Below are 24193 nucleotides of genomic sequence, written 5' to 3' on the forward strand. Positions count from 1 at the left end.
CCTCACTAGTCTCCAGATACCAACCCAACCGCAATCTCAGATCTGCACACGAGCTTCTTTTATCCTCTTCTACAATTACCTCCTCACATTCACGGGTACAAGACTTCCCACGTGCCTCACCCCTCCTCTGGAATGCCCTCCCACAGCATATCTGCCACTCTGCCACCTTTGAACTCTTTAAACGCTCCCTCAAAACCCACCTTTTCCCAGAACGTCATTGGACAGCACCCCTGGATGAGACTTGTCTCCCTCCCAATCGTGGACAGGAACTGCAAAAGAAAGATTTGCATAACAAATAGGCAGCCATATATAAGCTACTAGCTTACCCTCAGTACTTCAGTTCAGTTTCCTGTCCCGGACGGAATGCAGAGGAGAGGTCTCCAGAGTGCTATCCTTGACAGGTGTTCAGGGGCAACGTCTTTCAGGGCTCCAGTTAGGCTGATTCAGGTGACAGTGGGAGCCCTGCAGCGTGGAGGAGGCTTCTCCGTGCAAGGCAGCGGAGATATAGCGCAGGCGCGCTTGGGAGACAAGGTACTTCCGGGTCTTCCCGGAAGTCGTCACGCGCAGCGTCCAGTGTGACTCAGATCAGGCGGCAGGCGGCCGCGGCGGTCATTGCGGATCAGCATCAGCTGATCCGCTAAGGTAACGGTTTACAGGCGGCAGGTGCCGCAGAAGGGGGATAATTATGCTAATACGCTTAAGCAATTAAGCGGCAGGTGCCGCGGCTGGCTAACCTTTGAAAGGCTTATGCAAATGAGAAACATGCTAATGAACTGAGTATTCAGGTGGCTGTTTGCATTTCTTTGTGTCATGTGATGATTATTTAAATCTGTTTCCTGACTCACTCTGGTTGTCTAAAGTGAGCATGGAGGACGCTTCTGGGTCAGCTCCTGCGCAGTCTGCCAGGCCAGCCCAAGATACCTCTCTGGCAAGTACTTATGTACAAATTGTACAGTGTGTATATATGTGTATTTTTATATATACTAGAGAGGGTACTAATGGTTGGTTTGTTATTATGTTTTTTAGCCAGAAAAACATGAAAAGCCTGGAAAACAGGACAAATCTGACAAATCTTCCACACAGTCTAGTGGATCTAGTAAATCTGTGAAGAAATGTGCCATTTGCTCCTCTCGCTTGTCATCCTCTACCTCAAAAAAGCTGTGCCAGGATTGTACAAACAAACTGGTTAAGGATGAATCACCAGTAATCTTTAAGGATCTGATGGGATGGATGCGGTCAGAAATGTCTTCAGCCATCAAGGAAATTAAAGATTCTGCCATTTCTTCTCAGACTGTAGCTCCCAGCCCTGCTGAAATGCCTGGTCCTAGCAATGAGGTTCCTGTTAACCTTAATGTCAGTGGTTTATCTCCAATTCCTTTATCTCGTACTCCTGTGCAGGCTAGGAGAAGCAGAGATAGTGAGGTAGAAGGTTCTCAATTTTCTGAGGGAGAAATGTCTGCATTAGATGAAATATCTGAGGGGGAGGAGATGGATAAGACTGAAAAACCACAAAAGTTTGCTTTTTCTACAGAATTAATGAAGGATCTTTTGACATCCATGCATGAAACAATGGGTATTAAATCAGAGCAAAAACCCTTGTCACCCCTTGACCAAATGTATGAGGGATTGGCGGACCCCCAATCCAGGTTCATCCCGGTCCATTCTACTCTTAAAACTTTGATCAAGAAAGAGTGGCAAAATCCTGAGAAAAGGGCCTTTTGGCCAAAATCTTTATCTAAGCGTTATCCTTTTTCTCCTGATGACCAGGCTTATTGGGGCCCTCCGCCAAAACTAGATCCGTCCTTTTCCAGGGTTTCAAGAAAATCAGACCTTATGTTTGAGGATTTCGGAAACCTTAAAGACCCAATAGACAAGAAAATGGATAATGTTTTGCGTAGGGCTTGGGAGTCTGCTTCATTAACTTTTAAACCGGCAGTAGCATCGACAGCAGTGAGTCGATCTCTGAAGTCTTGGTTGGCAGAATTACAGTATAAAATAGCAAATGGGGTGTCTAGGGAAGAAATCCTTAATGACTTTCCTAAAATCACTAATGCCTCAGATTTTATGGTTGATGCAGCAGACGATACGGTTAAATTAACAGCCCGTACCACCGCACTAGTGAACTCAGCTAGAAGGGGAGTATGGGTTAAGACATGGAATGGGGATAACTCATCCAGATCTAAGCTTTGTGGTATCCCCTGTGAAGGAGATCTTCTGTTTGGGTCTAAGCTGGACGATACACTAGATCGTACAGCAGATAATAAGAAAAATTTCCCAAAGAAGCGCCCCTTTCAGAATAAACGGCCATTTCGGGCCCCCGCTAAAAATGAAACGGATAGTAAATCCTCCAGGGGTAGAAGATGGGCTCCTTACAGGCAACAAGGACCCCGCAATACCGCTACTAATACTAAAAAGACAAACAAACAATGACGCCATCATTCCGGTGGGGGGGAGAATCACCAACTTTTACGAAATATGGCAACAACTATTCACCAATCAATGGTTACTAAACATAATATTAGAAGGTTACAGAATAGAGTTCGAACATCTCCCCCCTCAAAACTTTGTCTTAACACCTTGTCCAAAAGACCCAGCCTTATTAGTAGCCCTCCAGTCAGAAGTAAAGTCTCTTCTTCAGAAAGGAGTAATTCGACAGGTTCCAGCATGTCAAAGAGAACAGGGATTCTACTCCCCAATCTTCCTGGTAAAAAAGCCTCAGGGAGCCTATCGATTGATTCTAAACCTAAAGAAATTGAATCTAAAAGTCAAATACAGGAAGTTCAGGATGGACAATATTCGATCTGTGGTTCATCTTTTACAGAAGGACGATTTTTTGGCATCCCTAGACCTGAAGGATGCGTATCTACATCTACCAATCCATTTATCCTGCCAACAATACCTGAGGTTTGCCGTGTGGATGGAAGGAGAGGTAAGACATTTTCAATTTAATGCCTTGCCTTTCGGACTATCGTCTGCCCCATGGCTATTTACTAAGGTTATGTCTGAAGTATTAGCTCTTCTCAGGTTAAGACACGTTAATATTGTCGGTTACCTTGATGATTTTTTATTATGGGGTTCTTCTGAAAAATCCGTTAATGATCAGCTTTTTATAACTCTGGGCGTCCTCCAGGAGTTAGGTTGGTTAATTAATTGGGAAAAGTCTGCTCTGATTCCTTCCCAGTGTCTAGAATTTTTGGGTTTCAATATTTCTACCAGAGAAGAGAAACTGTTGTTACCTGATAGGAAGATCATTGCTATTTTTAATAGTATTTTCTCATTTCAGAAATTAAGAAGCATATCGCTAAGAAAAGCCATGGCTCTTCTAGGACTTCTAACCTCTGCCTTTCCGGCGATCCAGTGGGGACAGTTCCATGCGAGATTTCTACAAATATGGATTTTGAAATCTTGGAACAGGTCTCTGGTGACTCTAGACAAGAAGATCATCATTCCACAAAGTGTAAAGACTTCCCTTATCTGGTGGCAACGTCTGGATCATCTATCTCCAGGTCATCTATGGAATTATCCACAACAGAATACAATCACAACCGATGCCAGTTTGTGGGATTGGGGAGCCCACTTCAATTCTCTGCCGGCTCAAGGATCATGGAATATGACAATAAGGTCACAGTCATCGAACAACAGAGAGTTGCAAGCAGTATGGCAAGCCTTACTACATTTCGGCCCCCTAATAGAGAATTCTCATGTCAGAATAAGAACAGACAACAGGAGCGTTGTAGCTTTCCTGAACAGGCAAGGGGGCACGAGGAGTCAATCCTTATGGGAAAAGACGGCAAAGATCCTATTCTGGTCGGAGAGAAATCTTTTATCTTTAACTGCGATACATTTAAAGGGAACCTCAAACCACTTGGCGGACTACCTCAGCAGGAGGAAGTTAGACTCGAACGAGTGGTCACTAGATCTGGAAGTTTTTCAGCAAGTGACGTTACAATGGGGTTGCCCAGAAGTAGACCTATTTGCAAGGAGAGCGAATGCGAAATGTCAACAATTTTGTGCCCTGTTTCCAGAGGACCTACCTTGGAAAGTAGACGCCTTCTCGATCAATTGGGGAGAGTTACTGATGTATGCATTTCCTCCAATACCATTGCTACCACGAGTAATAAAAAAGATTATTCAGGACAAGGCTCGAGTAATCCTGATAGCTCCACTATGGCCAAAGAGACCATGGTTCACGTCACTAAGAACACTAGCGGTTACAGATCCGATAGTCTTTCCTCCCATACCTCACTTGTTGTCCCAGGGTCCAGTGTGGCATCCGAGTTTAAACAGCCTTCACCTTTCAGCCTGGAAGCTGAATGGGGCATCCTGAAGTCCAAAGGCTTTTCAGACGAATTATCAGAAACCTTGATACAGAGTAGGAAGAAGGTGACTCGAGTAATATACCAGAAGGCCTGGAGAGTGTTTAACGAATGGTGCTCGGAAAGATCTTGTGACAATACATCACTTAAATCCGTATTAGAATTTCTTCAGTGTGGATACAAGAAGGGGCTTAGTATAAGCACTCTGAAGGTACAGGTATCTGCTCTAAGCGTATTTCTAGAAAGACGGCTGGCAGAAGAAAATCTAATTTTAAGATTCTTCCAAGCTTTAAAGAGACTGAAACCAGCAATCAGGTCCAGAATACCCTCAGGGGATTTAAATACTGTCTTACAGGGGTTATGTGAAGCCCCTTTTGAACCATTATCACAGATTTCGGATAAATTTCTTACTCTAAAAACCATTTTCCTGCTAGCTATTACTTCAGCTAGAAGAATAGGTGAATTACAGGCATTGTCTATTAAAGAGCCCTACTGCGTCATTTCTGAAGATAGAATTACGTTACGCACGGATGCAGCGTTTCTACCAAAGGTTGTTTCCTCATTTCACAGGAATCAAGAAATCTTCCTTCCTTCCTTTTGTGAGAATCCTAACAATGACAAGGAAAAGAGACTTCATTGCCTGGATGTGAGGAGATGTCTTATACAATATATGGAGAGAACAGGTCCATGGAGAAAAACTGACGCAATGTTCATTCTATTTGCTGGGAAACAAAGAGGCAACAAGGCGTCCAAAACGACTCTAGCACGATGGATCAGACAGGCTATTACATTGGCATATCAAGCTCAAGGGAAGCAGTTAGGGTCTTCAATTAGAGCTCATTCTACAAGAGGAATATCGACTTCCTGGGCAGAGAGGTCAGGGGCATCAATAGAACAGATATGCAGAGCTGCTACCTGGTCAAGTCACAATACCTTTGTGAGGCATTATCGCCTAAACATCTCAGCCGCAGCAGATTTATCTTTTGGAAGAAAAGTACTGCAGGCAGTGGTCCCGCCCTAGATCTCATATCTGGTACATCGTCTCATCCAGGGGTGCTGTCCAATGACGTTCTGGGAAAGACAACTTTACTTACGGTAACGTCTTTTCCAGTAGTCAGAAGGACAGCACCCCTGCAACCCGCCCTATTTTTGGGTGGAATAATAATTATGTAAGTAGGCATTTATACCGGTCCGTGTCATCTTTTGTATTAACTGAAGTACTGAGGGTAAGCTAGTAGCTTATATATGGCTGCCTATTTGTTATGCAAATCTTTCTTTTGCAGTTCCTGTCCACGATTGGGAGGGAGACAAGTCTCATCCAGGGGTGCTGTCCTTCTGACTACTGGAAAAGACGTTACCGTAAGTAAAGTTGTCTTTCCGACAAGCATATTCTCTAGCTTAGGCCATGCACCCTTCAACCTCGCATCTACATTTACTCCTCACTAAATAACCTAATCATGCACTGCCTGTACATATAATGTATACTTCCCCACCTTGTTTCCACCCCATTCCTATAGACTGTAAGCTCGCAAGGGCAGGGCTCTCACCCTTTTGTGTCATGGATTGTTATTTTAATAGCTTGCACTCTGTTAGACATTTATACATTTTAGTCATCATGTTACATCTGCTATTGTAATCACCTGTTCTGTATTTTGTACCGGTGTCCATATTTGATGTATATCATTGTCTGTATCATTATGTATCCCTTGTTTGTTTTCTTACATTGTACAGCGCCACGGAATATGTTGGCGCTTTATAAAATAAATAATAATAATAACTGCGGTGATGGTCACAGAGACTTCTTCACTTGTAGTTTGTAAGGTAGCCACTAGATGGAGATGGCTCACAGCTGTGACTTGATATTTCCTATTCAGCCTAGTATTTAAAGAGAAATGTACAGTACATCTATTGTCAGAATTGTCAAGTGTCCTCTTTGGCATATGAAGTTCTGAATAATATTAAAAACAAATATGAAAAAAGTAGAAAGTGAACTCAACTAAAAACGAACAAACTCTGAAGTGGTTTAAAGTGAACCTAATGGGAAAAAAGAAGCTTCCTTCGTCCTCCTTCGCAGCCCCATTCCAGTGGTGGGACCCCCAAAAGTCAGGCTACAAGGGTTTGTTAGCGCCTCATGCTGGCACAGTAGCAGCGTTCCACTCGGGCTCCATAACAATAATAGCACAGTTGTGCACCTCAGCTTACACCTGGGCGGAAATAGCCAAGCCCGATCGACTCTACTGGGCAAATACTGTTAGGCTGCGTCCACACTAGGTCCGGAAATCTGCCGGTCAATTAGGCTGCAATATCGAATAATGTATGGGTACCTGCTCGTTTCCACTGCTGCGGAAATTCGGGGCGAATCTGCAGCGTTTCCTCGCAAGCAAATCATGCAGGGAAACTTTGCCATAGGGGATAATGCTGCTGCCATCCTAATTGCTTGCCTTAGCGATTCGGAAGACATTGCAGCATTTCTTTGTGTGGGAGGCAGCGAATCCCCTAGCTGTACATGCCACGGCTTCTGGGATTCGTCTGCGTACTCGCAGACCAGGAAGTGCTGCCGCATGTCTCGCAGCCGTGCGGTGGCTAATGAAAACGGTCCCTAATAGATTTGTGGTAGATCAGATGATCAGATAAATCTTCCAGTTATCAATCCTTTACCTGTTGTACCACTCTACAAAGTTAGCACCATTTCACAAAAAATCTTATCTAATATTGAGCTAACGCCTGAAGCTGATAGATGCAGCCACTCTTCAATGAATATTAACTAAAATCATTCAGAAATACAAGTGGTAAGAATTTAGGCTGCAAATGATCAATAGTTAAAACCAATGAGCAGCAGAAATTTGTAACGGAGATAAGGTTATCAAGTCAAGATATACGGGGAAAAAATCAAAAGCAAGGTCAAATAAGTAGTAGCAGTAGGGTGTTGTTGGTCAAATAAGACAGAGTCAGAAAAAGGTCAATCAGGATCAATATTTAGTTCACACAATGTGAAACCTGCCTATAAAGATCATACAGCATGGAGGGCATCAATCTTTTCAAAACCTTTGCCACTGACTGAAGGGCAGGTGTGAAATCTACATCAACTGTTGATGCCTTTTTGACTCGGCTAAAAGCTCATCCATCCCCCCTCACTACAGTCGATAACTCGTTTACTATGTTTTGAAGAACTCTGAAGATGCCATACACCTCAATCTGGTGGCTGAACAGTTATGAACAATTGCTTCAGGCGTGCAAAATTTTAGTTTGCAAATCTGACACATTGCTGTCCCAGTTCAGAAGCAAAGATGCAAGCAGCAACCCCCAACTCAATGGTGTTTTCGATGTGCCATTTAAATTTTGAATAAGAACTTATGGAGTAGTGTTACGCTAGTCATACATGGGTTGAAAATGGCCCAATATCCAAACCAATCAATCCCTCCCTGATTGTAAATCTACTGGATAGCGATCAGCACAAATCTATCAGGCACTAACTGCTAATAAACTATGGATAAAACAGAAATGGTGATTTTTCTATTATATGTTTCTACTACCTTCTGGATGTACAATAAACTTTGATAACACATCAATAACTCCTTTGCCTCAGGACTATTGCCATCTACAACTCCTGTGCCTCAGGCCTATTGTCCTCAACAACTCCTGTGCCTCAGTCCCAGATTAAGGCCAAGGCCGCCTAGGCCATGGCCTAGGGCACCACAGGAGCAAGGGCACTAAAGCAGCAGGCTAAACTGGTGCAGCATTTGCAAGCTTGCAAATGCTGCAATGCAGGGAGATCAGGCAAGCGCCTGACCGCGATACTCTGCTGCTAGCCGCCTGTGCAGCAGCCACCTTGCTCTCTGTGCATGTTTGCATTGTGGCCGGCGGCTATGGACTTGGGCAGCATTTGAGACGGTAAGGGAGGTGAGCTGGCTACCTATACTGAAAGGAGGGTGGGAAAAGAAGGGATTAAGGGAGTAATCTGGCTACCTATACTGGAGGGAAAGCGGGGAGGGGTCATCTGGCTATCTATGCTGGGGGGGGTCATCGGGCTACCTATACTGAAAGGGGGGCAGCTGGTGACAGTGGCCTTGGGCGGTAAAGAGTACAAATCCAGCCCTGCTCAGGCCTATTGTCATCAACATTTCCTGTGCCTCAGGCCTATTGCTTAGGTATAATATTTGATTCTGTATCCTTGTTCAAACCTTGCATTGTCCCCTCCCACATTTACTCCTTCTTTAGAATGGGTTCACACTGGAAGAGAAAACATTACTATGCAAGGCAATGGAATCCATTCACATCTCTCCTTTCAGTTCAAATGAGCGTATTGAATGCCAATGGAATCAGTGGAAGCCTGTCTGTTCTCACTAGGCTAGTCGATGCATACATTTCACCACTTTACTCACCTGTCTTCTGTCACCTCAGGTCCTCCGCCACTTCTGCCAGTGAGAAACTCCGATATACAGATCGGAGCCCCAGCAAAAGAATCAAACCAACAAACGCTGATTCCAGTGATACCTTTAATGACTAACTGTACATGGTTTATTGCAAGCTTTCGAAACATTAAGTTTCTTCTTCAGGCATTATACAGAACTCAAATGCTGCCAGAGTTCATTGGACAGAGGAAGTCTTTTTTACATTTCAAAGGAGGTACAACTGTGTGACATCATGTCAGATTGAGCCTACAGAATCATATAATGTACACAGGATATTGGAGAAGGGACTAATTTCTACAGGTGCTTCCAGTCAGTGCTAGAAAAAACAAGGGAGGGACTCCCACATATATATATGAAAATATACCTTTTTTTATTGGAGAATGTGCATATTACACTAACTAACAACTTTAAAAACCCATGAGATGGCCACCTCCTCACGCAGACCCACCACTCAATACCACCCAGACACACTACTGGCGAGATTTGGGATGACAAAGTGAGCTCACAATCTGGGAAAAGCAGGGCAGCAGGGCCGGGCTGAGGCATAGGCTGGAGAGGCTCCAGCCTCAGGGCGCAGTGTAGGAGGGGGCGTACAATTCATTCAGCTGTCATTCCTAATTGTGTATGAAGCAGAAAGAAATAAGAAAAGGGGATACATAGCAGTGACTGCAAGCCAGATAACTAGATATTAAGGTGTTGGGGAGGTTGCGGGCCCTGTGGCCCTCTTAGTCTAATAGCAAGCAGTGTGTGATGGCTGGGGTGGAAGGGATGGAGGGGCGCACTTTGGTGTCTTAGCCTTGGGTGCTGGAGGACCTTGTCCCTGCTCTGCAGGGCAGTCCAGGATAAAGTTGTCTGTGGGCAACCGAGTAATGAAGCAGAGCAAAGCAGGCAAGCAAGCAGCAAGTTAGTATGCAAGGACACAGCTGAGCATATCCATCATAGCCATACACAGCATCATCATATTGACTGTCTGTAGGTATACAGTTCCACAGTGTCTCACCACTCCGTAGTCAGCAGACGTTCTGAAGCTTGAGAAATCCACCTGTGGTAGCCAATAGCAGTCCGAGGATCATGCTGAGTGACAGTGCTCCAGGTGTTGCAACTGATAGGGCTTGATTCACAAAGCGGTGATAACCCAGTTATCACGCCTAAAAGACTTTAGGCGTGATGACCTTTTCACCACTGAGTTATCACCGATTTTTCCTGCTCTTCGCGCGAAGTTACCGTGCGAAAGCGCATTCACGCGTACGCGCGTGAGCGCGCACGCAAAGTCCCATAGGGCTTAATGGGAGCTTCGCGCGAAGCGTCGGGTGACTTTAGGCGTGATAAGGGCCTTTTCACCATGGTGCTAACACTTTGCACCGCTTTGTGAATCGAGCCCCTAGTGTCCACAGTCGCTGGCAAGAAGGCTGGCAGTCCGAGTGTGCAAAGCTGTAATGATGTAGGTAAAGTCCCGGTATTCTGCCCCGGTGGATGGTATGGTATGGGTCCTGGCTGGGATGGCGAAGAGAGGAAAGAGGCCCGCGGGAGGAGACGGCGTCTCATGCAGGCACGGCCCTTACATGTTTTGCGTCATCATTCTGCCGGCGGATTCAAATCCGCCCATTGAGCCAATCGGAGCCGGGAGGAAGTGCGCGTCCGGATCGGAATTGACGTGTGCGGTCCACAGGAGAGGAGATGGTCGGGGCCTCTCACTTCCGCATCACGTAGGTCCATCTGTAGCACACCCACCACATGTGTAAGTGCCCAGGACAATGCAATGACGCCTCGGGTTGACGCCTCCCAAATGACTCTGTACCACAGTGTCACGGAGGGATGTAGCCCTCCTGAATGTAACACAGGGCCGCTCTGGAAACCCATGAATCGTATATAAGTCTGTATGTGATTTAACACTTTTTATTGTACGGTTCTGATCCAGTTCTGTATAATGCCTGAAGAAGAAACTTAACGTTTAGAAAACTTGCAACAAACCATGTACAGTTAGTCATTAAAGGTATCACCAGAATCAACGTTTGTTGGTTTGATGTCTGCATTTCTGCTCCTCGACTAACACCGGACCACACTTCACTTGCCAGCAAAAGCATGGGGCTCCCCACTTGATTGCAACAGACTGATGGGAATCCTCTCTCCCCAGGGAGGATTCTCATTGGTTCACTGAGTGGTGGACCAATGAGAACCCTCCCTGGTGGAAGGAGGATTTCCAATGGTCTACTGCAATTCAGTGGAAACCCCATGATGCTTCTGCCAGGGCTCCAATCTGTATACAAGCACTTTTGCCCTGCAGTGGACCCATGTGGTGGTGGAACCAAATATGATGGCAGCAGCAGTGGACTGGATGCACAATGGTGTGTATGTAAATGAGGCGGCCGGATCACAGTGTATCCTGAGCAGATAGGCTGTGAACTCACCGTTGTTCATCTGGTGCAGTGCGAACTCTCTCAAGGCCCAGCTAAACTACTTGTGCATGTCATGATATATTCTCAGCTTGTCTACAGCAACAAACAACTGGCTCCATTACAGTCCATCATAAACTCATACCTTCCAACTTTTTGAGATGAGAAAGAGGGACATTTAAGCCATGCCCCTGCCACACTCCTAATCACACCCCCAGCAGACCCCTAGTCACGCATACCATAAAGATTTCATAATAAAAATATGGTGTTTCATAATTCAAACCCCACTGGTCCTTACAATACTGGTTAATTTTCCTTCATATTAACATTTGAATATAAGACATATATAAATTTAAAATATGGGAATAATGTTTAGAGCCAATGAAACACATTTTTTAGTAAAGAAATATATACTTATGTACATAGAAAGAGGGACAAAGTCCTGAAAGAGGGACAAATGAGGAGGAAAGAGGGACAGGGCTCCAAAAGAGGGACAGTTGGGAGCTATGTAAACTGCGTGACTCTTTCACGCTTCTCCTTTTAATCAAACTCTCCGCTGTCTGCCTACACAAAACATCCATTTCAAAATCCTCTCATTTATAAAGCCCTTTACAATATGGCTCCACCCTACATAATTGCATGCACCTCTATGTACTTGTAACATCCCCTGTGATGGCGGCTGCGGGCATGCAGGATGTCTCTGCAGCCGACTTTGTTCCCTGTTCTGAGGCCACATCCGTTCCGCCGGCGTCTAGCACGCCAGGGACTGTCTGTTGCTCATAGGGTCGCGCGGAGACAGGACCTTTGTATTTCAAAGATTTTATTGAAATTTTTTAAAGGATTTTTGGGTGGAATACAGCACAACAGAAAAGGCTGAAAATCAATATCAATCAGCATAACATTCAAACAGGAAATGTACATCACATCAAAAAGTGTGATAAAAGTTATGTAGACAGTTGTATACAATGAACAAGGGAAAAGCTTATGAAAGTTGAGAGTGCACCCCAGAGGACTAAGCCCAACTTTCTGGAGTGTGCTATGGATCAGTGGAGAGGGAGTCCTGGCTTAAAACCAGGAGAAACTGAGACCTCTGGTGCCCATCGTCCAGCGATAGATGAGGCACCGGGGGAAGAGGTCGTAAATGTTGGCTCTACAGGAGGAAGGAGAACCCAAGGGGGAAATAGAAAAAAAAAGGGGGGGGGGAAGAGGAAAAGGAGAAAGAAGAGAGGAAGTGAAGAAGAGTGGTCCCGGCTCACAATCTAGTTATCAAAAAACCTTCCATGGGCTTGATTCACAAAGCGGTGCTAACTGTTAGCACGCCTGTGAAAACCCCCTTAGCACGTCTAAACAAGCTTTTCGCGCATAAAACTTTACGCGCGCAAAACTTTATGCGCGTAAAACTTTACACGCGTACTGCACAGAGCGCAGGGCGCACCGCGCGAAGTGCCCATTAAAGCCTATGGGACTTAGCGCGCGTAAAACTTTGCGCGCGTAACACTTTACGCGCGCAAAGTTAGCGCGCGATCTGATTGAGAAATCCGGTGCTAACCTACTTAGCACCCTGGTTAGCGCGTCTAAAGACTTTAGACGTGCTAAGTAGGTTAGCACCGCTTTGTGAATCAAGCCCCATGTGTGGATGTTCAAGCTGAATCCAGGGATCCCAGATCTTTAAAAAAAAAAATTTCATTAGTCATAAAGGAATTAAGTCGAGATTTAACCTCGTTAATGTTAACAGAGGGTTTCTTCCAGTTGGCAGCTATGGTCATAGTGGCGGAGACAGGACCTTTATGCTGGGAGAAGGCGTGTCAGCTGACCTGCCGGTTGGCTGACGTCAGGAGAGACTCACAGCGCCCGGATTGGCTGCTTGGGCATGGGCGCAGCTGTGGGCTCTCCTCGCTGCTTCAAAAGCTTTCTCCGCTCACTTGCAAACTGTCTGCTGTTGCGAATATGTCAGCGTTAGCGCTCAGACCTTAGACTAGTATCCGGTGTGCTTTGATCTGGGAGGAAACCAGGGATTTCACACAAGACTAGGATTATTGCTTTATTGATATTCTGGCTTATCTCTGACTCTGCTTTTGCTCAACATTTCTGTACTTCTGCCCATCTGATCTAGTTGCCGAACCTCTGCCTGAATCTTTACTATTCTCTTGCCTTCTGATTTTGTACTATATCTGTTGCTGAACCTTGCTTGTCTGACTCTACTACTCTCCAGTGAGCCCTTGTCACTGGAGAGGTGCTCTGATAGTACCCACCAGCTCCTCTGGTGAGGTCTAGTTAAACTATCTGATTACTATTGCTGATAGCACTCACCAGCCCCTCTGGTGTGGGCTCTTAGCTACACAGTTATTATTCAGCTAGTACCCTCCAGCTCCACTGGTGGGGCCTAGCACAGACTATTTCAGCTAGTACCCTACAGCTCCTCTGGTGGGGCCTAGCACAGACTATTTGCAGATAGTGCCCACCAGCTCCTCTAGTGAGGTTTAGTCAAACTAATCTGTCATTGTCGCTGATAGCTCTACCCAGCTCCTCTGGTGAGATCTACCCTTTCATCTACTGTTGCACCAAACAATATTACCACAGTACCTCAGCTTTCTATACTTGCATTATTGGTGATACTGCAGATCACCACATAATCAGGTATAGAGTCTGCATTATTGGTGATTCTGCAGATCACACAATAATCAGACGTCTGTGTTGCTACACCAATCGTTACAGTACTGTTTAACCCACAATCTTCCTTCCGCTAATGATATTTTCCTCTCTTCCCCTCTATTCACCGCTTTCATTCCTGTATACAGGACTTTCTCCCCTTTTAAGGAACTCCCTTCTAGAGCCAGTTTGGTACTCTCCCGCCCTTGTTATTTTTAAGCAGAAAAGACATACCTCTTCAGGGTGAGTACAGCGGCCACCAAACCCCCTCGATGCAACAGCCGTGGACTGGACTGGTGGATGAACTCAAATGCAGCTAAAGCTATTGCTCTACTCACCCCACCTGCATCATGCTGCTCTGTTGTGCAACACACCGTTGGCCCTGGAAGCTAGCAATGCATCTGTACAGCATCAGGCCCCGAACTGTTGCCTTAGGGGTTAGGTTCCGAGCTTGGGGGGGGACAGAATTTGAAGGTGTGAACAGGGCTGTGGAGTTGGAGACGAGGAGTCAGAGCGATTTTGGGTACCTGGAGTCGGAGATTTCATAAACTGGGGAGTCGAAGTCGGATGATTTTTGTACAAAATCAACAGCCCTGGTAAGTATTAGACTAAGGAGTTGGAGTCGAAGCCATTTTGGGTACCTGGAGTCGGAGTTGGAGTCGGTGGTTTCATAAACTGAGGAGTTGGAAGATTTTTGTACCGACCCCAAAGCCCTGGGTGTGAACACATTTCTACCTAGGACAATCTTATCAGTCACTCATGGCCACACTTTTACTTTATACACAGCTTTACTGTATCTATTGTTTCTATCTCTTAACCCCTTATACACAGGGATCCAAACCCTTGGGCAACATTGCAGGGCCATACAGACGTGTTCTGTTGTCATGCAGGAGGATGAGGGACCTTGGGAGCACCTCGGGAGTGACATCATACATCGGCTGGGGTGAGAAGAACAATGCTCTCAGCCAGCGATCCACCAAATCGATCTACCAGGCCTATTGCTGGCAAAGATATGAGGTGCCGCTGTACTCACTCTGGATTCTTGGCAGAGGCAGCCATTATCAGCCACCTCAGCCGAGTTTTATCTGATGTGTGTACAAGGCTTTATGCTAAGCATACACGGTGTGTTTATGCGCCGGTATCGAGCCAGCAGCTCAATGCTGGCGCATCACCGCTCGTCTGCGGGCGGACAATAGTGGGGAATCGAGCAGCTGATAAGGAGCGCCTGCGGGGGGCGAGCGGGAATCGATCCGTGCGCACACGCGGACGAGCGGTGACGCGCCGGCATCGAGCCGCTAGCTCGATACCGGCGCATAAACGCACAGTGTCCGCCCGCGGGTATCGAGCGGGGAATCTATCCGGCGGGTCATCGGACCTGTCGGATATTATCAATCGAGCCATCAGTGGCTCGATTGATAAGGAAGAATCTCACTGTGTATGCTTAGCATTAGATTGTGATCTGGAAAGGGCATGACTTCTAGTGTACTGCAATACCGCTGCATATTGTTTCAGTGTTCCACCTTTATGTACAATTTACAAGCTGAGCTATTCTATTGCAAATTTTCTGTATCCTCGCATGCAGCTGAGTGTATCATGTATTGTACAGCGACACAGAGGATATCAGCGCTATATAAATCAATAATAATCATTTCTCCAATCATTGACAGGTGAACAAGGTTACTTTATAATGCCGATGCTCATCTGAAAGGAATTCACCTAATCTGGCTACCTATACTGAGGAAGAGGGCTATTTAATACTTGGCTATCAGTACTAGGGAGGGGGGCTACCTAATAATGGAGGCTCAAATGGCTACCTATACTGGGGAAGGGGCTACGGAACAATGGGGGCAGATATGGCTATCTAGACTGGGGAGTGGGGCTGCCTAATAATGGGGGCATATTTGGCCACCAATACTTGGAAAGGGGGCTACTACTGGGGTCATATCTGGCTAGTTATACTGAAAAGAGGGCTACCTAATACTGTGGGAATATCTGGCTCCCTCATACTGGGGGCATAGACTGCTAATAGAGGAGCCTGCGGGAGAACGAGGACACTGTGAGGAGAACGGGAAGGCTCTATAGGACCTAGAGCAGGCTTTCTCAACCTTTCTACCCTGGAGGAGCCCTGTAAATAGCTTTTGGATCTCAAGGAACCCCTGCAAACAATTTTTTGATCTCGAGGAACCCCTGCATTTATTTTGCAGGAGGCATGGTGTAATGATCCGCTCAGCTGGCTGCACAGGCAGACAGCTCTTTGACCATTTCTTAAGTCTATGGGATGCAGGTATCTGGATAAGAGACCTGTCTTTGCCTTCCAAGCTTCAGACCTGCTCTGCTGAGGAATTTGCATATACTGATTATGCAAATTGCCTAGTCTCCTCCCTTGAAGGCTTGCAGCATAAATACCATGTGCTCCCACAGTCCTACGCTGGTCATAATGGTTTGTTAATACACTCCTGGAGAGTCAGCCTTGCTATTGTTCACTAAAGATTATCTTAGAGTAATTCCTGGGGACTGCACTAGGCAATCATTTTATTACAGACAGTTTGCATTATCTGTGTTGCCTGTGTTGTCTCTCTGCTGCGATTGTCCTGTCGTCAGGAAATCGTTCTGTCTGTCAGGGGTGCTACCAGAGCAGCGGTTGCTACTGGTGGCCTCATCTGTTTGTCTGTCTGAATCGCACTCGCTCTGGCGGTAAGAGCAGTGGATCATACTAAGCTCTGTTTCTGTACTTGGATCACACTTGCTCTGGTGGAAAGAGCAGTGGATCCTGCTAGCCTGTTTCTGTGCTTGGATCGCACGCGCTCTGGCGGTAAGAGCAGTGGATCTTGCTAACTCTGTTTCCCTACTTGGTTCACACTTGCTCTGGCGGAAAGAGCTGGGGATCCTTCCTGTCCTGTACCTGAACCTAGATCGCACTCGCTCTGGCGGAAGAGCGGTGGATCTTATCTGACCTATTCCTGTTCGTTTGTCTGTCTGTCTGGGAGTGTAGGCCACAGCCGCGGTTGCTGCTGGCTGCTCCTTCTCTCTGTCTTGTCTGATACGAACGCTTGCTGTAGGCTCGGTGGGGCAACCGTTAAGCAGGCGTTCGCGTTCTCTGTTTTGTGTTTGTGTGGCGTTGGTTAGTTAGGGTGGCGTGCTTGTCTCTGTTGCACTTAACGTACGAAGACCGTGCCAGAAATGCGTTCGCTGTTGCGAATGAGTGCGGTGTTTGTGTTTAGTTAGTGTTTGTTATTTTCCTTATCTTCTCCTTGTTGTTTGCTGTGCCTTTGCTACTCTCGTGCTCTGTCTTGCTTAAGTCTTGTGTCACCTCTGGCAATCGCCTCTCTCGCGATTGCGTTCCTACTTTGTTTCTGCTGTTGTGTGTGCACCGTCGCGGGTTGGCGACTAGATTGGTGCACACACATACATTCTGTCCCTGTGCTCATTCTCATTCGCTTCTCTTGCGATTGCGTTCTCACTTGGTTTCCTCTGTTGTGTGTTCACCGTCGCAGGTTGGCGACGAGATTGGTGGACATTATTATTATTTTTTATTTATATCGCGCCAACATATTCCGCAGCGCTTTACAAAGCACAATAAGACGACAAGGGGAACATAGATATGCTAACAAATTGTAAAACAGAGTTCCAAGCAGCACAAATATTGTGACAAAAACAGTAAACATTAGGAGGAGGACCCTGCCCTTGCGAGCTTACAATCTAGTGGGTAGTGGGGGACACATTAGGTAAGGGGGTGAAAGATGGATGAGGCAGTGACCCTTTGCCTCTGATTACATTGTGTCCAATAAGTAAATAAGGGCTTACATACAGACATACATACATTCCTCCTCTGTGCTTATTCTGTTTTGTGTCGCTGTTAGCAATCGCCATCTCTTGCGATTGCCTTCTCATCTGATCTTCATGGTTGTGTGTTCATCGTCGCTGGATGGCGACTAGATTGGTGGACACACATACACTCTGTCACTTTACTCTCTCTCTTTAAGGGCTATCTTGCTCTGCGTTGCTTCCCTTCGTACAATTCCTACCTGGCATCTGTGGCAGGGCAGAGGATCTGTTCCTCTGCACTCCACAGCTCCATCTGCCGACAGGAATTTCCCTCTACAGGTGCGTTGCACCTTTTGCTGGGTTCTCTCAGATTACTTGTGGAGGATTTTCGCAGTGTCAGCGCGTGTCCTGTGCGCTGACCACCATTGGGGAAAATGCCAAGGAACCCCCGCAGAGTACTCAAGGAACCCCGGGGTTCCAGGGAACCCTGGTTGAGAAAGCCTGACCTAGAGCCTTCCCTCTCCTTAGGTAAGTACCGCATTTTACGGACTATAAGACACTCCTGACCATAAGACGCACCTAGGCAGTGGTGTAGCTAAAGAGCCATGGGCCCCAATGCAAGTTTTACATTGGGGCCCCCAAGCACTCTATACATAAAAATTGATATGGCGCACTAAAACCTGCCAAGGATAACTACTATCAGGGGTGCAAGAAGGGGATGGGGAACAGTTTGTTAATGATTACTAACATTTAAAGCATCTATAGAAGTGATTATTACCAGCACAGGACCAATAGAGAGCAAATACTGCGGTTAAGAGAGGGACCCTCGGGGCCCCTCTAGCCCAAGGGCCCCGATGCAGTCGCAACCTCTGCAACCCCTATTGCTACACCACTGCACCTAGGTTTAGAGGACATAACCAGGGGAAAAATATATATACTAAACCTGGTGCATCCATGGTGAAGGGGCATCTTGTGAATTATGCCCCCTTTGTACCGCTTGTGTCTGCCTCTGTCTTCCTTGTGTCCTCCTCTATGCCCCTTTGTGTCCCCGTGTCCTCCGTTTTTTGTCCCCTGTCCTCCTTCGCATGGGCTCAGTACAGGGATTTCCCAATAATGCAGTGGGTTGGAGGTTTGTATTGGCAGGTGTTCACAGGTCAGGAACTCCTTGCATTTTAACTATAAGACGCAGTGATTTTTTTCTCCCAACATTTGGGGGAGAAAAAGTGAGTCTTATAGTCCAAAAAATACAGTATCTGTTTTTATTTTCCCTTCAGACTCCCTTTAGGCTTCTTTTCCAGGGGCAGTTTTTCCAGGGGCAGTTGATAGGCAGTGAAATACCTCTCAATCTCTCATAATTGCGTGCTGCTGCCTGGTAACTGCTTGCTGAGCACACAGTTCAACTGCCCCTGGAAAAGAGGCCTTAAAGAGAAACTCCAACCTAGAATTGAACTTTATCCCAATCAGTAGCTGATACCCTTTTACATGAGAAATATAATGATTTTCACAAACAGACCATCAGGGGGCGCTGTATGACTAATTTTGTGCTGAAACCCCTCCCACAAGAAGCTTTGAGTACCGCGGTACTCTGGGCAAACTGCCACAATGTAACAATGTTCACAGACAGGAATTAGCTGTTTACAGCTGTCTCTAACAGCCCAAACAGCTAGGAGCAGCTACATAACCTGCCCACAGTAAAAATGTCACCATGTAAAACATGTCAGAATGTGAATCTGGGAGAGGGAAGATTTTACAATGAGCAAACATTGACTAAATCATTTATACATAATTATGGTAAAAAATGAAGCACTTTTTTTTTACTACATTATTTTCACTGGAGTTCCTCTTTAAAGAGACTCTGTAACAAAAATGTCAGCCTTTTTTCTACCATCCTACAAGTTCCTAAACCTATTCTAATGTGCTCTGGCTTACTGCAGCACTTTCTACTATCACTGTCTCTGTAATAAATCAATGTATCTTTCCCGTCGGACTTGTCGCCCTTTGTCTGGAAGGCTGCCAACTCTTCCATGCTGATCTGTTATGCACTCCCCCCTCCAGGCTCCTCTATGCACACTCCAGTGTGTGTGTTATTTACATAAGTCAGCAGCGTCTCTGCTCTCTTATCAGTGAGAGAGGAGAGCTGGATAAAAATCCTCCTCTGTTAGGCTGTGAAAGAAGCTGGCTGACACATACTGAGGAATTACAGACAGGGCAGAGCTGTCTGCAGGAAGAAACGATTAGCCTGTCACTAGTATTCAGTGGATGAGAGCTGCAGGGGGACAGAAGCTGAACACACAAATGATCTCTTGAGATTCAAAAGGAAGGCTGTATACAGCCTGCTTGTGTATGGATGTATTTTCTATGTGTGGACATACTGTACATCAACCTACTTCCTGTTTTGGTGGCCATTTTGTTTGTTTATAAACAAACTTTTTAAAAGTGTTTTTGACTACTTTTAATGAGGCTTCCCCCATCCTCTCCTGCAGCCTCAGTTCAGCGCTAGCAGCCTTCTGAAAATCTGCTAAGTGTGGGTTCCAGGACGTTAAAAAAAATCATGAAAACCTCAAGAAGGCACACTTGCGACATTCGTTTGGGCTTAAGCATAAACAGCCGAGCCTGATTGGATCCGCTCTACTGCGCAGGGGCAAGGTAGAGTGGATCCGATCGGGCATAGCTATTTCCACACGAGCCTAAACGCAAGCTGCAAGTTCACCTGTATGAGGCTCTCAAAGGACTGTTATGGTCCTGGATGGTTTGGGGGTTCACGGCGCAGGATCAAGAGGATGGAAAGACTCATTAGGATCCAGAGGCTTCCCCCTCCCGAGGTAAGTACCCCCAGGGGCCCTTTTTTTTTCAATACAGGTTTTCTTTAAAGGGAACCTGAACTGAGTAAAATGATTTAAAATACACTCATGATGTAGCTGTAAATAAACATTACATACTTACCTCACCGTCAGTTCCTCTCAGAAAATCACCATTTTCTTCTTACAGTGAGCTCTTCTAGTTCTGACAGTATTTTGTCAGAACTTAAATATTCCAGGTAATGTCCATGTTTCCCTATGGCTCAAATGGGCAATATTACAGTTTAACAGTGTGCTGAAAAGGAAGTTGTTATGGGGTAATGGCCATTTTCAAAATAGAGGACACAGAATTCTATTGATCACAGTGAACAAACAGGACGCAGGAGAGGCGCAAGAGATCAATGAGTAGACTACACGGGAGAGGAGCCAGGGGAATGAATAATTATGGGCAGTACTGTAGAAACCCCCCCCCCCCCACACACACACTCTTTTTCTCCCTACAGGTTTACTTTCATCTAGTTGAACTTCAGTTGCAAGCTGCATGCTTGTTTCAGGTGTGTGATTTAGACACTACTACAGAACAAAATGTAACATTGCGCAAAAGGTGGATCAGCGCAACACCAGGCCGCCTCCGAATGGCCTCCAATCAGAGATGCGCTGAGCCCCCCCAGGAACTACAAACGCACCTTGAACCCAAACAAAAGCTCTGCATATACACCAAAAGCATGGCTGTTAAGTGGCAGCAGCTGACCAAAAACGAATTAAATTAGTACATAGCAACGAAATGAGCAGCGCTATTTAAAAACAGACTAGTGCCTACCTGCAAAAGAGTGCAAGCCCCACTTGTGGGGTCGAATACACACCGAGCATACACATGACCTGTCTACCACTGGAGGATGTTGGTTTCCTGTAACAGCTTGCATGCAACCTATTAAGTACTCGTCCCTCCCACTGCGAAGAAGTCAATCCTCCATGGGAGGGGCCTAACACTAACTAAATCCTAACCTATGTATATGCATAGCCTGGGTGCGCTACCAAGTAAAATTGAAAAATCAAAAATTGCGCAAAAGGTGGATCAGCGCAACACCAGGCCGCCTCCGAATGGCCTCCAATCAGAGATGCGCTGAGCCCCCCCAGGAACTACAAACGCACCTTGAACCCAAACAGAAGCTCTGCATATACACCAAAAGCATGGCTGTTAAGTGGGAGCAGCTGACCAAGTAGTACATAGCAAGGAAATGAGCAGCGCTACTTAAAGTGGACCCAAATTAAAAATACAAGATTTCAGAAATAAAATCTATTTTCTAAATTATAATAATAAATAGCAGCCTTTTTTCAGCTGCATGATGACAAATATAAAATATTTTACATTTATTGGAGGAACCCCTCCCTTCCTTTCAAATTGCCGGGATTTTTCCGGCAAACTGGTGGAGTAGATGGTATCTGGCATAGGTTTGAAGGAGTGTTTATTTATCTTTGTATGTGTCAGAGTGGTGCAACTAAATATTTTTAATTAAAAAAATGTTTGGTTTGGGTCTGCTTTAAAAACAGACTAGTAACATACAGAGGGGCTGCAGCACACAACAGAAAAACAGTGACAGGGGCTCTTGGTTACGCTTTAACGCGCTTAACCCTCTGGGCGATACAATTAGATCGCCCAGGAGGGGGCGCAGCACTTTTTTTTTTTTTTTTTAAATCATGTAGCGAGCCCTGGGCTCGCTACATGATAGCCGCTGCGCAGCGGCATCCCCCCACCCACTCCAATCGCCTTCGGCGATCAGAGTAAGCAGGAAATCCCGTTCAGAACAGGATTTCCTGCTGGGCTTCCCCGGTCGCCATAGCAACCGGGCGGGATGATGTCACCGACGTCATGGACGTTGTGACGTCAGAGGGAGTCCCGATCCACCCCTCAGCGCTGCCTGGCACTGATTGGCCAGGCTGCACAAGGGGTTTCGGAGGGGGGAGGGGACTGCGCGGCACGGCAGCGGATCGGCGGCAAGCGGAAGTTACACGCAGCTAGCAAAGTGCTAACTGCGTGTAACAAAAAAAATTATGCAAATCGGCCCACCAGGGCCTGAGAACTCCTCCTGCGCGACGTACCCCGAGCTCAGCTCGGGATTATCGGCCAGGAGGTTAAGCTCACCAACTGCGCCAAAGTGTCCCCAATCTGGTGAGTCCTACTCTAACCATGCAATGCTAGTTTTTATCAGCAGTCTAGTGGGAACTAATCCAAAAACCCAAGATTTAACTAAATGGGAGAAAAGGAAATTAAAAACACCTCAACTTCCACTAGCTACCAAATGAACTCTCTGAACATGTGCAATCCACTCATTTATATGCTTAACTATGCTAGAGGTGGGCGTGGTTATGCAGGCTCACAGGGGGAAAATTATAATCAAATATCAAGGGGTGAGCAGCACAAACCAACTTTTAGGCTATCATTCATAAAGGAGCTGTCGGTAAGGGGAATCAATGCGGGAAAACACCGCTGCCGGTATTTTAGACTTCTGGGTGGGCATTCATAAAAATGTATCCATGTGCGGTAGCAGTGCGGAGATTCCCCGAACTAGGCAGGCGGTAGGGTTGCGGAGACACGGAAGCTGCCGAGTTGATACATTTCTCCCGTGTTCCGCTCTGCTGCAGCTGCCTGGGAGGTCTGTGTATCTCTTCACTCCATTCATTGGTATCGCCACATCAGAGTGAGCGGTACTTCCCGACCTCACACCGCTTGGTGATCTTAATGAATTAACATTTTGCTACATTTGTTCCGATAATCACCGCACAAGGCGGTGCTTTATCACTCTGCTCGGTAGTGTCATTTTTCATGCGGAAAGAGCCTTTATGAATGCTGACTTTGCCGAGTGTTCGGTAAAGTCAGCTGTTTTAAGCATTTCCGCATGCGGAAATGCTTTATGAATGATAGCCATTATGCAATTTTTTTGCAAAGCATGCACGCAGCAGTGGAGACCCCAATCCCCACAAGAAATATATATAACATACAGAGGGGCTGCAGCACACAACAGGAAAACAGTGACAGGGGCTCTTGGTTACACTTTAACGAGCTTAAGCTCACCAACTGCGCCAAAGTGTCCCCGATCTGGTGAGTAGAGATGTTGCGAACTGTTAGCTCGGCGAACATCTCTGGGGCTTTTACTACTTCCGGGTCGCACTGACCCGGAGTAGTACGCCTGCGCTGCCCGGCGAAGCGCGTCCTAGATCGCGCTCCTCGTTCATGACGTCACGCACATGCGCAGAGTGCCCGGCAACAGGAGCGCGATCTAGGACGCGCTTCGCCGGGCAGCGCAGGCGTACTACTCCGGGTCAGTGCGACCCGGAAGTAGTAAAAGCCCCATGTATTCAGAGATGTTCGCCGGCGAACGGTTCGGGAACCGTTCGCTACATCACTACTGGTGAGTACTACAGAACAAAAGTTTGCCTTCTTATAACAGAAGGGGCTTCTGGTTCACCATAAGCTTGCTGGTTAGTCTGTAACACTAATGCAGAAAGTATTACTACTGCCAAAGAGATCAGCAGGACTGCCAGGCAACTGAAATGGTTTATAAGGAAATAAATATTGCAGCCTCCATATCCCTCCCAGTTCAGGTCAGCCCGGCTGTTCCAGGTCACCTGACAACATTTGAACAAAAAATATTTTGGCTGCAGAAGGACCTATTACAAATAACAGTGGGCTACTTATGTCCGACCTATGAGGGTGGCTGAAAATACAAAAATATGCATTATAGTCCCGAGAGGCCAATCCCCATTGCACTAGTGGGCCGCTGCTATGGCTAAGAAGTCCCTCCCTCATATCGTAGCACGGATCCCGGCTGCCAGCAGAGATCACCCATCGCCCAGCCTCT

Source organism: Hyperolius riggenbachi, chromosome 3 (genome assembly GCF_040937935.1).
Source record: "Hyperolius riggenbachi isolate aHypRig1 chromosome 3, aHypRig1.pri, whole genome shotgun sequence".
Classification (NCBI taxonomy): domain Eukaryota; kingdom Metazoa; phylum Chordata; class Amphibia; order Anura; family Hyperoliidae; genus Hyperolius; species Hyperolius riggenbachi.